This window comes from Silene latifolia, chromosome 10 (assembly GCF_048544455.1).
Source record: "Silene latifolia isolate original U9 population chromosome 10, ASM4854445v1, whole genome shotgun sequence".
Taxonomy (NCBI): domain Eukaryota; kingdom Viridiplantae; phylum Streptophyta; class Magnoliopsida; order Caryophyllales; family Caryophyllaceae; genus Silene; species Silene latifolia.
In genome coordinates, this window is record NC_133535.1 from 78,980,501 (window position 1) to 78,993,429 (window position 12,929).

At 34.8% G+C, this 12,929-nt stretch overlaps 2 long non-coding RNA genes and 1 pseudogene across 2 annotated transcripts in view; 2 read left to right on the plus strand and 1 right to left on the minus strand.

Annotated features, from left to right (window-relative positions):
• The window catches only part of LOC141609044 (uncharacterized), a 174,226-nt gene that overhangs the window by 113,578 nt on the left and 47,719 nt on the right, over positions 1 to 12,929 (plus strand). The window lies entirely within an intron of this gene.
• On the minus strand, positions 511 to 2,087 carry LOC141609043 (uncharacterized). Its single transcript, XR_012527159.1, has 5 exons — positions 2,020 to 2,087; positions 1,608 to 1,685; positions 1,454 to 1,524; positions 985 to 1,101; positions 511 to 636 (listed from the first exon to the last, which is right to left on the minus strand). It is a non-coding gene; the product is annotated as an uncharacterized LOC141609043 (long non-coding RNA).
• Positions 11,092 to 11,191, plus strand: LOC141609715 (small nucleolar RNA R71; annotated as a pseudogene).

Below are 12,929 nucleotides of genomic sequence, written 5' to 3' on the forward strand. Positions count from 1 at the left end.
GATTTCTATCTTTCCTTTTTTCTTTGAATGGAGATTCCATCTTCTTCTTGTCGCCCTTCCGAGTATAGTGATCATCCATAAAGCATGGCTCAAATAAGTTGGGAGCTCTCATAGTCTTATCAAGCACTAGTACAGAAATGGCTTTTGGCTACGGTTAAAAACGACTTTTGGCTACGGTTCTTCGACCGTAGTAAATCGGGGCGTTGCCTTAGATCAAGTAGTTATGGATACGATCAGGAACCGTAGCCTAAAGTGACTTATGGCTACGGTTATTAGAAGGAACCGTAGCCTAAAGTGACTTATAGCTACGGTTATTAAGATTTAACCGTAGCCATAAGTCACTTTAGGCTACGGTTCTCTTTTAACAACCGTAGCCATTTCTTAATTAAAATTTTTTTAAAAAAAATTATTTACAAAAATATGATTTATTATAAATGTAAATTCTTTAATTAAATTACAAAAGCAATGTTTAATATAAAACTAACATTACAAATCAACATCAATACTTAGCTAAAAAAATAAGCATATTCTACTCGGATGCAAAAGGTAAAAGCTACAAATTTTCTCCAAGCAGCATCATTCTAATTGATTTCACACATCAACAATTTCTTAAGCACAATTCCTGTCCCTCCATGCCTGAAAGAAAACAGACAAAAAAAAAAACATATTGGACTCCACAAAAGAATTTTAAGCAGTATGAACTGCAGATTAAGCTGTATAATAAGCTGTCCGAAATCAGTAGGAGAATCGAATCATCAATACTTAGCTTGCACCATCACATTCTTGTATTTGAAGGGCCAACTTCCAATCAAAATAGCATGTAAAAATTTATGAAATGACTCGGCAGTACAAAAGTGAGTCAAACTTCAAAGTAACTTCAACAACAATACAATAAGGATTTTCCGAGAGCTTACAGTCATAGTCCTTAATAACAAAGAATCATCAAACATCTATCAAATTGTGAAAAGAGAAACAGAACGTTACCTTGGTTGATGCTGGGTGTGACATCTGAGGCCTCTGAAACTACGACAAAGCCTTAGTCTCAACAAAGGTTAGGGTCGGCTAACTTGAATCATCATCTGAATCCGTGTAGGTTTGCATCTGCCAATATAGAAGCTCCTAGACTAAGCCATTTTTATTTGTCAAATTCGGTCCATTATCGTTGGAGATATAGCACTTGGGAAACCGTGTCACAGTATACAACAATTACAACATACTTGTCACGGGTTTACCTATTTGAGCAAATATTAAATTACTCTTTGAAGGAAAAGTTTTATCACTTTATGATACCTATGAGCTAAATGCTAAAAAATGACTATGAATGTACTCTCTCAAACACGGCATCAAATCAAGTTGACACATTCTAAGCAGCTTAACAGATATTAAACGGACTCAATAACGCATAGAAAACACAAGTCAGTCACATATACAAGTTTAAGATAGAAATCACTACCAGCATAGTTCCATAGCCATCTGCTACTTTACAGCCGACAATAGGAAAGGTGACTTATGGTTCTTAGAAACCTGCAGAATTCCATTTGAGAGTCAAATATAGTTCAAATCAGTGTTAGCATTATCAAGAGACCTTATAACTTTAAGCGGCTTACAATCTTGCTCTCTCCTGTCATACTTGATTCATCAATAGCAAGAGCTTGACCAGATATTAGCACTCCATCAGCAGGAACCTAAATACAATGAAAGAGAACAAGCATATATCATATACACAAGAAGCAAAAGAATAGCTATTTGAGCAGCTATTTTGAACGACCTTGACACCATAATAAGCTCGAAATCACTATACTTAACATGACCAATCACCTCAATATTATGATAATAATCGCCAGCAAAGATGGCACACTCATGCTCAAAATAAGCAAATTATGATCCTTCATACAGTAAATAAGTAAATTTCAAGCAACATAAGGACAACAAGCACCAGAACAACAAGCAGCTCATTTGCTTATACACAACATCATCAAACAAATTAACCGGAATAAGTTTTGTTATTGTTTCAACTACCTGAAAGGCTGAAATACATTTGAAATCACTTCATTCCTTTGCAATCACCGGACTAAAACCCTCTACCCATCATTTTCATCATATATACAGATTACTGAAGAGAGTTGATGAAATACCAATAAAATAAAATGCAAGAGAGGCGAAATAAAGAGACAAACCCTAACTTTATTCATTTTTGCGATTGTCCTCTTTATTGTTAAAATGCCCAATCTCAACGGTTTATTGAAGAAGAATCAAAATAACAATATAAACCTGAGATTGTCAAAGAAACAAGTAAGTTTATCGAGTTATAAGAATTGGGGTTGGAAGCTAGATCGAAACAGGTTACAATACATAACAATGATAAGTCATTTAAAGTGTTAGCTTTAAGCAGTTGAAGTGGTGGAGCCATTTATATACACATCCAAACCTGGATTAGAACTTATTTGGATTTAAGTATAGTTCCGTGAGACCGTGACATCCGCCTTGGATTTGGTATAGGTGCGATCAAGTTCGTTCATGTCCAAATTTCCGAAATTCAAACCCATAATAAATAAATCAAACTAGTTTTGATCAAATCTGCTTGAAAAATTGCTCAATTCGCCATATCTAAATACGAAAGAACATTCACGAATATACTTTTTTCCTTAAATGAATCCATCAGTTCCAACGAAGTAATTATATATGTCCGCTAAGGGAGTATCAAGTCTAACGGACCTTGATAAGATACAAGACGCGTTACAAATAGTCGTACACTCGTATGGTTGTACCTAATATTGTCTACATACAAATGACATTGTACTATAGATGTACTACTGCATGCATATAATAAATTGAGCTGAATTAGATTTGGTCCCATGAACCTCAACATAGCCAAAAACACGTTTGAACCATGTATGCACATCTTAATAATCAACTCGACCGGGTATACATTTGCTATTTCTATTTTCATTACCCCGGATAATATGCGTGTCTCTCCTTTGCCAAAAACACGTTTGAAATATGCCGCACACGAAAAACAAGTTAACAGTTCAAACAACTGCGTGTCTCTCCTTTTTTAATTGCATTCTCAGCGGCACATTTCACAAATATCTCCTTCACTAAAATCCTAAACTCGGGAATAGAGCGTTTCATATTATACATCCAACTTCGGTCCATCTCTAAAAACACCAAAGAAGGAAACATTTAATCATCAACAAATAACGTAGAGACAATAAAGTATATTAACTACAGCACTAAAAAAAATTTGATCACATAAAGCTAATTTTCGTTGTTGATTGTTAATTTGATCCACCTTTTCACAAGAATTGGTTAATTGGGAAAACTGTGAAACTTGATTGCCCCTTCCTCATAGAATTTTCATGTAAATGCAAGTTGTGAACTTAAAAAAAAAAAACTAAGAAAAGTAAAAAGACAATCAGATAATAAGATGATCAGAAAACACACTTGATAAAACACAAGGGATTCTTACAAGTATACTAATTAAAAATAAGCAAAGAAAACTCTACCACATATATCAAACAATATCGACGATCGTAAATACAAACTTTATATTACTGAGCTTGATGAGTTAAGTAAAAAAAAACAATACAACCACAAAACAGAAACTAGCTCTTTAGAGAGAAATAAGAAGAACAAAGGAGCTAAGAAAAATCGACCCTCATTACCAAACTTGTCCCAATATTGATTTGTTAAGTAAACTATAAATTATAAAATCCATTAAGGTCAGTAGTTTATAAATGGAAGAGCCCATATGGCTAATATTTTGTAAGACTTCAATACATCTTGATTTTTTCTTTTTCATTGAAGGGTTCATGCATTCAATATCAATCGTACATCAATGTTTATCTATATTCTGCCATGTCGTTAATAAATCTATAGTACATACTTTCCATGTCCTTGATTTGCAGCTCGTCAATATACACTATCAATACATATTTTGCTAATATATCTTTTTATAATTTGCAGCTGAATCAATATACACTATCAATACGACTCTAACTATTACTGTTAATTTTTTATGGTCACTTGTTTGGAGTCCCTCTTAAGCTAGATGTAAACAAACAGGAGTATAAGAATAGAAAAATGCATGCAGTTGAGAAGGAAAAGAAGGCAACATAATGTTTTCATTATAGAAAACCCAAAACAGGAGTATAAAAATAGAAAAATACATGCCAATTGTATGGAGTTCTCCTCTAATAGATGGATACTATTCAATAATTTAACTTTTAAATACGGTTGTCACTAAATTTTGGGAGCAATAAACGTCAAACAAAAATAGGTTCAGCTAGTCTTACTTAAGAGGTGTTTGTGTTCAAGATGACCATTTGACACTGTGTTTGTGCATATAAATATTCTGCAAGGCTACTTTCCATGCCTACCTCACAAGCATTATCGTCGGCATTGGCACCGGAACAGACACATCCTCACCAATGCCATTTTCACCAACCAGTAACTCGGCAAAAAAGCTACACACCAAGACTTACCTAGTAAGCTACACATTTATACTCTGTCTGTTAGTCAACAGCACGATATTCATTTATACCCACTCGTATACTTCTAATCCTAAACTAAAATATTCGATTAAGATATTAAAAAAACTCAACCCTAACCTATTGGACCGAAATCCCCAAATTACAAAGACTAGAACCAAAGGTGATTTAAAAAACAACTATTCCTAAGCTTTATAATGATTAAAAAAACTGAATTCCGTATAACAATGGACCAGAATATACCCACAATACACCAAAATAAGCTTTTCCTAAATCCAAAAGAAAAACCATACAAATTGATTGCATATAATCCAACCCTAAATCCAAAAGAATATCCTAAACTTAGTATAATACTAACCCTAAATCAAATTAATCAAAAATTAAATAAATATATTGATTTCTTCAGGAAAATAATATATAATCCAAACCCTAATAAATTGATTTGTTCAGGAAAAAATATCAGAATTGATTACCCGAATTTTCAGTATGGCGGTGATGGTGGCTGCGGCGTGAGCGAAAAGCGGTTGAGGTCGTGACCTGCTGGTGTTGGCGACAATCAGTTGGCGATCGGTGTTGGCGACTTGGAAGTAAATTGTGATAGAGTTGATAGGAAAGAAATTAAACGGTGCTGCGTTGTGATTTTGAGTACACCCTTTGTTTTTAAAAAATAAAATAAAAAATATGATATAGAGTTGGGACAAGGAGCTTGCAATAGAAAAAGTCAAGCAGCGCAAAAAATTATTACTTTTGCGCCTAAATTCATTTCGATAAAGGGCTACGGTCTATAAAATAGCCGTTGCCTTAATATATTTTCAGCTACGGTTTTTAATATAACCGAAGCCATTTCTTTTTTTTATTACTAATGCTACGGTTATTTGATAACAACCGTTGCCTTTTATAATAGGCTACGGCTATTTTTCATGACCGTAGCCATTTGTATCCGCCTAATGTCATTTCTGTACTAGTGAAGGTTGAAGGTGATTGTTTCATCACCTACTTCAAGGGTGAGCTCTCCATGTTTCACATCGATCACTGCTTCGGCGGTGTATAGGAAAGGTTTTCCTAAAATGATTGGAATGTTAGAATCCTCCTCCATATCAATAATGACAAAGTCCACTGGTATGAAGAACTTTCCAACTCTCACGGGTACATCTTCCCATAGACCCAATGGTTTATTTGTTAAAAGATCCGCCATTTGTAAAGTCATATTGGTGCACTTAAGCTCTCCCACTCCTAGTCTTTCGCATACCGTATATGGCATGACACTCACACTTGCACCTAGATCACATAGTGTCTTTTTTATTGTGGTATCACCAATGGTACATGGAATGGAGAAGCTCCTCGGATCTTTGAGATTTGCAGGGGAATTCCCTTGTAGTATTGCACTACTTACCTTAGTAAAGGCAATGGTTGCCAACTTTCGGATGGACTTCATCTTTGTAATGATATCTTTCATGTACTTAGCATAGGCCGGAACATGGTGAATTAGCTCAGTGAATGGTATAGAAACCTCCAAGTTCTTCACAATCTCCATGAACTTTTCAAGTTGCTCGTCAAACTTAGGCTTAGCTTGGCGATTTGGGAATGGGAGTCTAATCACAATAGGCTCTTTCTCAACTTTTTTAGCCTTTTCTTTACTTATCTTCTTTCATAAGTCATTGGGAGTTGTCTATACCACCTTAAGATTTCTTCTTAGTGGTTCAATCACATCACTTTGCTTGTCATTCTTTTCAACAATCCCTTCTTCAATTTGCATCTTTGGTCCCTCATATCTAGTACCACTCATCAAGTGGATAGCATTAATGGTCTCATGTCTTGTGGAAGGATTACCTTGAGGAGGTAATTGTCCCTTTTGTCTTTGGGAGCTAGAAGAGCCCAATTGAGACAATTGAGTCTCCAAGATTTTGGTATGAGCAAGGATATTGTTGATGGTAGTTTATTTGGCCATACTATCCCTTTGCATTTGAGCAAAGAAATCTTGTTGGCTCTTTTGCATTTGGAGGACCGCTTTTTGAACATCAAAAGCTTGGTGATTGGGTTGATTGTAGTATGGTCTTTGAGTAGGATTTATTATTGGAGGAGGTGTATATGTGGGTTGAGGGTTTTGGACATTTTGGCGCTTGTATGAATGATTTGGACACTACAACACATAGCGCTATATCTCGACTCTTCCTCCTCGACGCTTAACCAAGTGTCGAAGTAAAAATAATAAAAAAATAAATAAAATACCACTTTTCCCCTTTTTTCCTCTCATACGTTTCTAAGCCCGTTCACTCTCACTGCAAATTCGTCATGAATAGCCGTCTCTCTCTCTCTCTCTCTCTCTCTCTCTCTCTCTCTCTCTAAATACTCAAATCAATCATCTCAACCCCAATTGTGGTTTGCTTTTTTACTTTTTGTTCGATATATTTTGGTTCAATTGAACTTATATTTCCGTTGTTCAATTGTTGCTATGAACTTGTGATTTTATTCACAATCATGTAATCCGTAGTAGTTTACTTTACCATGCTTTCCGAAATGGAAAACTTTTCATTCGTAATATATTTTATCAGATCTGTGGGTTTTTTTTTTGCGATTCAAAAACCTTATTTAGCAGTTGTTGATTGTATAGAATTCTTAAGACTAAGCAAACACATATTTTATTTAATCTATTAAATCTAATTTATTCGTTTTTGTTTAATCTATCTATCCATACATATTTTTTTTTGGAAATTTAACTATTTCTTGCAGAAATCTATTAGTTTATTGTTAATTGCTGTTTTGTATCTTAATTCAAGATAGTTGTCTTTATCCTCGACCTTATTAGGTTTGCCTTGGGTTCACTAGAGAGTGTTTGTTTCGTTTCTTTTTCTTATCTCTCTGTATGATTTTTTTTCTCTTTCGGCAAGGATAGTTTAAGCTATTAAGTAGCCTCGTCACCTATTAGAATCAAGACAAAGCCAGCATTAAGATGGAATTGATGTATATGGAATACAAAACACCAATAAGTATGTTAAGACTTTGGTTATACTCCCTTCATCCCAATAATTTCTTTGTCTTTTCTATTCTTTGTGAGAGTATTTTAATCAAAGGCAAATAACTAATTAATATGGAGGGAGTATTAATAAACTATGGCGAATGAATACGAATTTTCGAGATGTTTGTCTATCATACTAACAATGCTAGACCCAAGGATGATTTCAACTTGGTAGTGCATAAGTTTTTTCATAAAAAAAATATCAAATTCTCTCATTCATGAAGTCGCATCCTTTTACAAATGTGTGTAGTAAACAATGGCCGGTTTAGTTGTTTAAATATGAATGTTCAAAAAAATAGATTGTTGTGGTAGTAACATGTACTGCTGATCAATTTAATGACAATGTAAGAAGTTTTTATATACATACAGATTTGATGTTCATCAAAGCAAGATGAAAGTACAACAAAAGAGACATGATAATAAAGAGGATTAGAAGATGGTGTGAAACTTATTTGATTATTTTCTTTAGCTAGTAAATTTTTGGTTCATAGGCACAAGAAAGAAAAGAGAAGCTCGGTGAAAAGATAACAATGCTTTTGCAGCTTGTGTCACCTTATGGCAAGGTATGATTCATGTTAATCTTGGTACTTTAGGTGTTTTCTTTTGCTCCCTAAACAGTTTTATGACTGTTCTTACCACTAGTATATCAATTCTATGTCATGTACATCAATATTTTCACGTGAAACTTTGATGCAAACTGATACGGCTTCTGTCTTATTAGAGGTGATGGAATATGAGTTTTCTACATGAGCAAGTAAAGGTTAGATATGCTTCACTTTCTTGATAATAACTATGTATAAATTAGGTTCTATGTTTTTTTCCTGGACAATTGATAAAGAGTTTGCTTAAGAAGGCGTAGAAGTTGAATATGTAACCGATAAGTAGTTTAGCTGATGAGTTTTCCCTAATTGTTGTTAGGTTCATGTTGCTGTAGTGTGAATGCTAGTGCCATTATGCTGCTATGCTGGCTGGTTATTGTTGCAGATAAGTTGGTGATGTGTTGATGGCCAGATGTTAGTGGGTTAGTGCCTATTATCAAACTAGTTGAAATTTATATGTGTGCATTTATAAACTTGTCAACTAAATTTAACATTGTAAAGCGTTAAAGCTATAGTTGAAAGTGTCTATTCCAGATCCCTTCATGTTTATGTTGGAGGAATTCAATTGTGTGTGTTAAAAGATCAAATTATGCAAATGATGGTAGTGTGGAGGTGGTGTTGTCATTGATGGCTATTGTTTATATATTTTATGGCTGCTGATAAAGTTTGCTTGGTCATCATCAAAAATAAGGAGTTTGCTTGGTCATCATGAAAAAGTGATCTCGCACCAGCATCTAATGAACAAATCAGAGGAATCTCTTGAAAAAAGGAAAGCATTAGAGCTTGTAAACGAATAGTGATAAGACTCACTAAAACTCTTATTAATATGCTAGCTATTTTTGCAAGGCATTTTAGAAAATTATAGGAGCTACTTAGTTAAATGTAAAGAATTTCAGTTTCATATTTACTGAACGACTTCAAAAGAAAAAGTTACGAGAGCAATTTTGACTACTGATTAAAGATGATTTCATGCCATGGTCCTACTGGGTCAAGTATATGATTTTTTATTGTGACAGTGCAGACTATGAAGTTGGATTAACAAGATTACATCCTCGAAGAAAAACCTTTAGTTCATCAGGTGAGAGAAGCTATTCTATTTTTTTTAAAAAAAAAAACTTAAAACATTGAAGTTTGATGATGTTGACCTTGTCTGTACGAGGATTTCATGATTTCGTCCTCTTTTGGCCTTCCATTAATAAACCTTTTTTGGTTCATATTTGGTGTACAAAACCCTTTCCCGCAACTAGATTTCAGTGAAGTGATTTGGTCTCTGGATTTTGGTTTATTTATTCTATTAGTGTTAAAAGTATGATATGATGCTGCCAATGCTAAATATTTTGCTTGATTGCAGTGTGTTTTGTGTCTACTACTAGCCTAATGGTATATTTATTTAATTTTTTCAGCTTCGTCTTTTCTGTAGTTATGGTTATGCAATGGAGATATACCCTTATACGAATTTGAACAAGCTGCCCCGTAGTGCTGAACTCCTTACCCTCAAATTTCAAGTCTTGTTGAATGTTTGTATAAATTGGCTGGCTCTCAACTTATAAACTAAATTAACTGGTTTGAATTGACTCTCTCATACACTAATACACTACAGGTCAGAAGCACTATGTTCACTATGTTCTCTGCAAAGCATTGTTTCTAGCTGAGTTTTTCCAATTATTATTTTTTGATGGTCAAACTTTGCTTTATGAACCTGTTTTAGAGTTTAGCGACTATACATACATCAATTTTTAACATTTGGAAGACAATCTTAAGGTGGAATTGGCTTTAAATGCAACTCTGGACAACAAAGCTTTTCTGAGTGATTAATGGAAGGTTTCAAGTGAAGCACATTGAGTCTATTTTTGAGAAAATATGTCAGCGTTATTTCTTATTGTTACAAAGTTAGACCGGGGATGTTCTTAAAGTGAAGATCAAATAGACAATACAGGAGTTTGAAGTAATGTAAATGTTACTTATTTCCTACCATATGATAGTGTAGTATATATTGTTCTTGTGTGTTTTGGAAGAGTGTAGGTTAATGACTTAATATATTGTAAGGCTGTAATCTAAATTTTATATTGTTATTAATGTTTATCTACTTTGTACTCGGCTATTTCTTTTATCAATGGTAAAGTTTGATGGGTTACTCTTCAAGGATCTTAACATTTAGCTCCTTCTAATTTGCTGAGTATGTTGGGATATATTAAAGAATTGGAGCCGAAAGAAACCAGAGGGAAAAGTGCGGAGAGGTTCAAAAATTCATGAGTAATAATAATGTGTCAGAAATTCTTGACGTAAAAAAGCGTCGAGAAATTTTAACGTAAAAACGTGTCGCTCTTAAAAGAGGCCCTGACGCAAAAAAGCGACGACAAGGTTGGCGCTAAAAAGCGTCAAAATATCCTGACACCCCGAAAAACCACGCTTTTTAAAGCGTCGAGAAATAAAATGGCGACGCTTTTAAGCATCGAGAATAGCCTAAAAAAGGGTCGAGAATGCAAGGGATTTGTTGTAAGGGATGAAATTTGGTATTCTCATTGTAGTAGTTGGAATAAGGTGTACCACTTTGTATGCTTGAAAAGCATTCACTTATTCACTTGTTCCTCTACATTCGTCTTGATCATGTCCCAAGGTTCCACAACTTTCACACACTCCATTTGGGATTGAGGATGATGCCATCATAGCATTGACATGTTGTTTGGGTGATTTAGAAGCTTCATCAAGCTTGGCCATGGCTTTCACAAACTTCACGTTTATGGTATCGATATGAGCACTGAGTTGAGCACCAAATTGTGTGATGGAATCCACCTCATGCTTCCCTCCTCTAATTGCCTTTCGTGGTCTACTATATTGGGAATTATGAACCATCATCCATTCGATTTTAGCCCATGTTTGGTTGTCATCAACCTCGGTGAACCTCCCATTAGAGCCCATATTAAGCACAATTCGTGAGTCTTCATATAAACCATTCCAAAACTGTTGAATAAGGAACCATTCACTAAGTCCATGGTGTGGACAAGAGCGACAAGTGTCCTTAAATCTCTCTCATGCTTCATATAATGATTCCTCATCCCTTTGCTTGAACCCGGTGATTTGGGCTTTCAACATATTAGTCTTCTCATGAGGATAGAATTTCTTGTAGAAGGCAAGTGCTAACTTCTTCCATGAGTCAATACCAAGGGTAGCCTTGTCTAGGCTCTTTAACCATTGCTTTGCGGTTCTGATCAAGGAAAAAGGAAACATCACCCATCGAATTTGATCTTGGGCCACTCCGGTTTGAGAGATAGCATCACAATAGTCACAAATGGTCTCCATATGTAGATGAGGATCTTCACTAGGCATCCCTCCAAATTGACTTCTCTCAACTAATTGTATGAATACGGATTTGGCAATGAAATTACCGGTTAAGTGAGGTGGTGTTGCAGTACCATTTGGTAGGTTCTCCTTGGTAGGAACGGAATGAGATGAAAATTTCGGCATTGTGGGTTGATTTTGTGGTTGGTTTTGAATTGGGTTCTCCTCTCCTTGTATTGCAAAAGGGTTGGTAAACTCAACACTATCTGATTGGACAATACCAATCTCCACAAGTTCTCCAATACCCGAACTTGTTGAAGTTCCTCTAACAACTCTTCTAATATTGGTCAAGGTTCTTTCAATCTCGAGATCAATAGGGAGAAGTCTACCTTGTAATCTCATAGACATGCAAAAAGCAAACAACTAGAAAACAATTAAAACTACCTTGAGGAATTTGACTTCCTCAAGGTTAAGAAAGACTCAACTAAAAACAACAAATGAAAACAATTCAATTGAACGTCGTCGCCGGCAACGGCCCCACTTTTCGCCGGTTCAAAACTTTGTCGTCTAAGTCAACCAACCAAAACAATATTTATAACTAAACAAACTACTCTTAGTAGACTGGTAATTAAAGGTCGGATCCCAAAGGATGGTTATTGAATTAAGTTGTCGGTTGTAGAAAGCTATGTCTTAGGTTGTCACAAATTGGGTTGAGATTTGAGGTATCAAACTACAATACTTTAACAATGAAATGTAAATAAATGAAAGTAAAGTAAGCAAGTAAAGTAGGGGTTTTGTAAACAATAGATTAAGGTACTAAGGTGTCATGGGTTCATAGGGGGGTTCATGGTGGTGATGATACAAACATGTTCATATAGTTACAAGAAAATTATTGTTGTAGTGGAATCGAGTTGGTTTATGTCTTACAATCCCTATGAAGATTTGGGTCCCGAAGCCGAGTCGGTCAAGAATGTACAACACCTACAAGTCGAATTAGTTTCTTCCTAGTCACTTCTATGCATGGTCTAACTAGACTCGAGTTAGTTTATATCTTACAAGTCTTGTTCATTGGATAAGAGATGTATTAGATTAAGTATGAATCTACACCCATGTTATAGTTCCCCTAATCCCCCATTAACCCTAGCTAGGAGATTACTCACCCATGGCTATGGTAAACATGTTAATGAAGGTGTCAATCATATTAGCAAAGTTAAACATGGTAAATGAGTAAAGCAATAATTAAGCAAGGGTAAAAAGGATTATACCAACTTAAGGATGATCCAAATAATAAGCAAAGAATAATACAAGAACACGTGATGAATGATGAAGAGTTGTCAAGTCTTCAATAATTCCAAATAGTCTTCAAATTACCCAAATAAAACTAAGAACACTTGAAGGATTAAAGAGGAATTAAGATTTGGTTAATATTGAATTGAGTGATTATAGCTGGATTAGTAATATCTAAACTTGATTAATGCTAAATTCGAACTTGGTCATTAATCCCCTAACACAATGGGGTATTTATACTAAGTACAAGTATTAGGG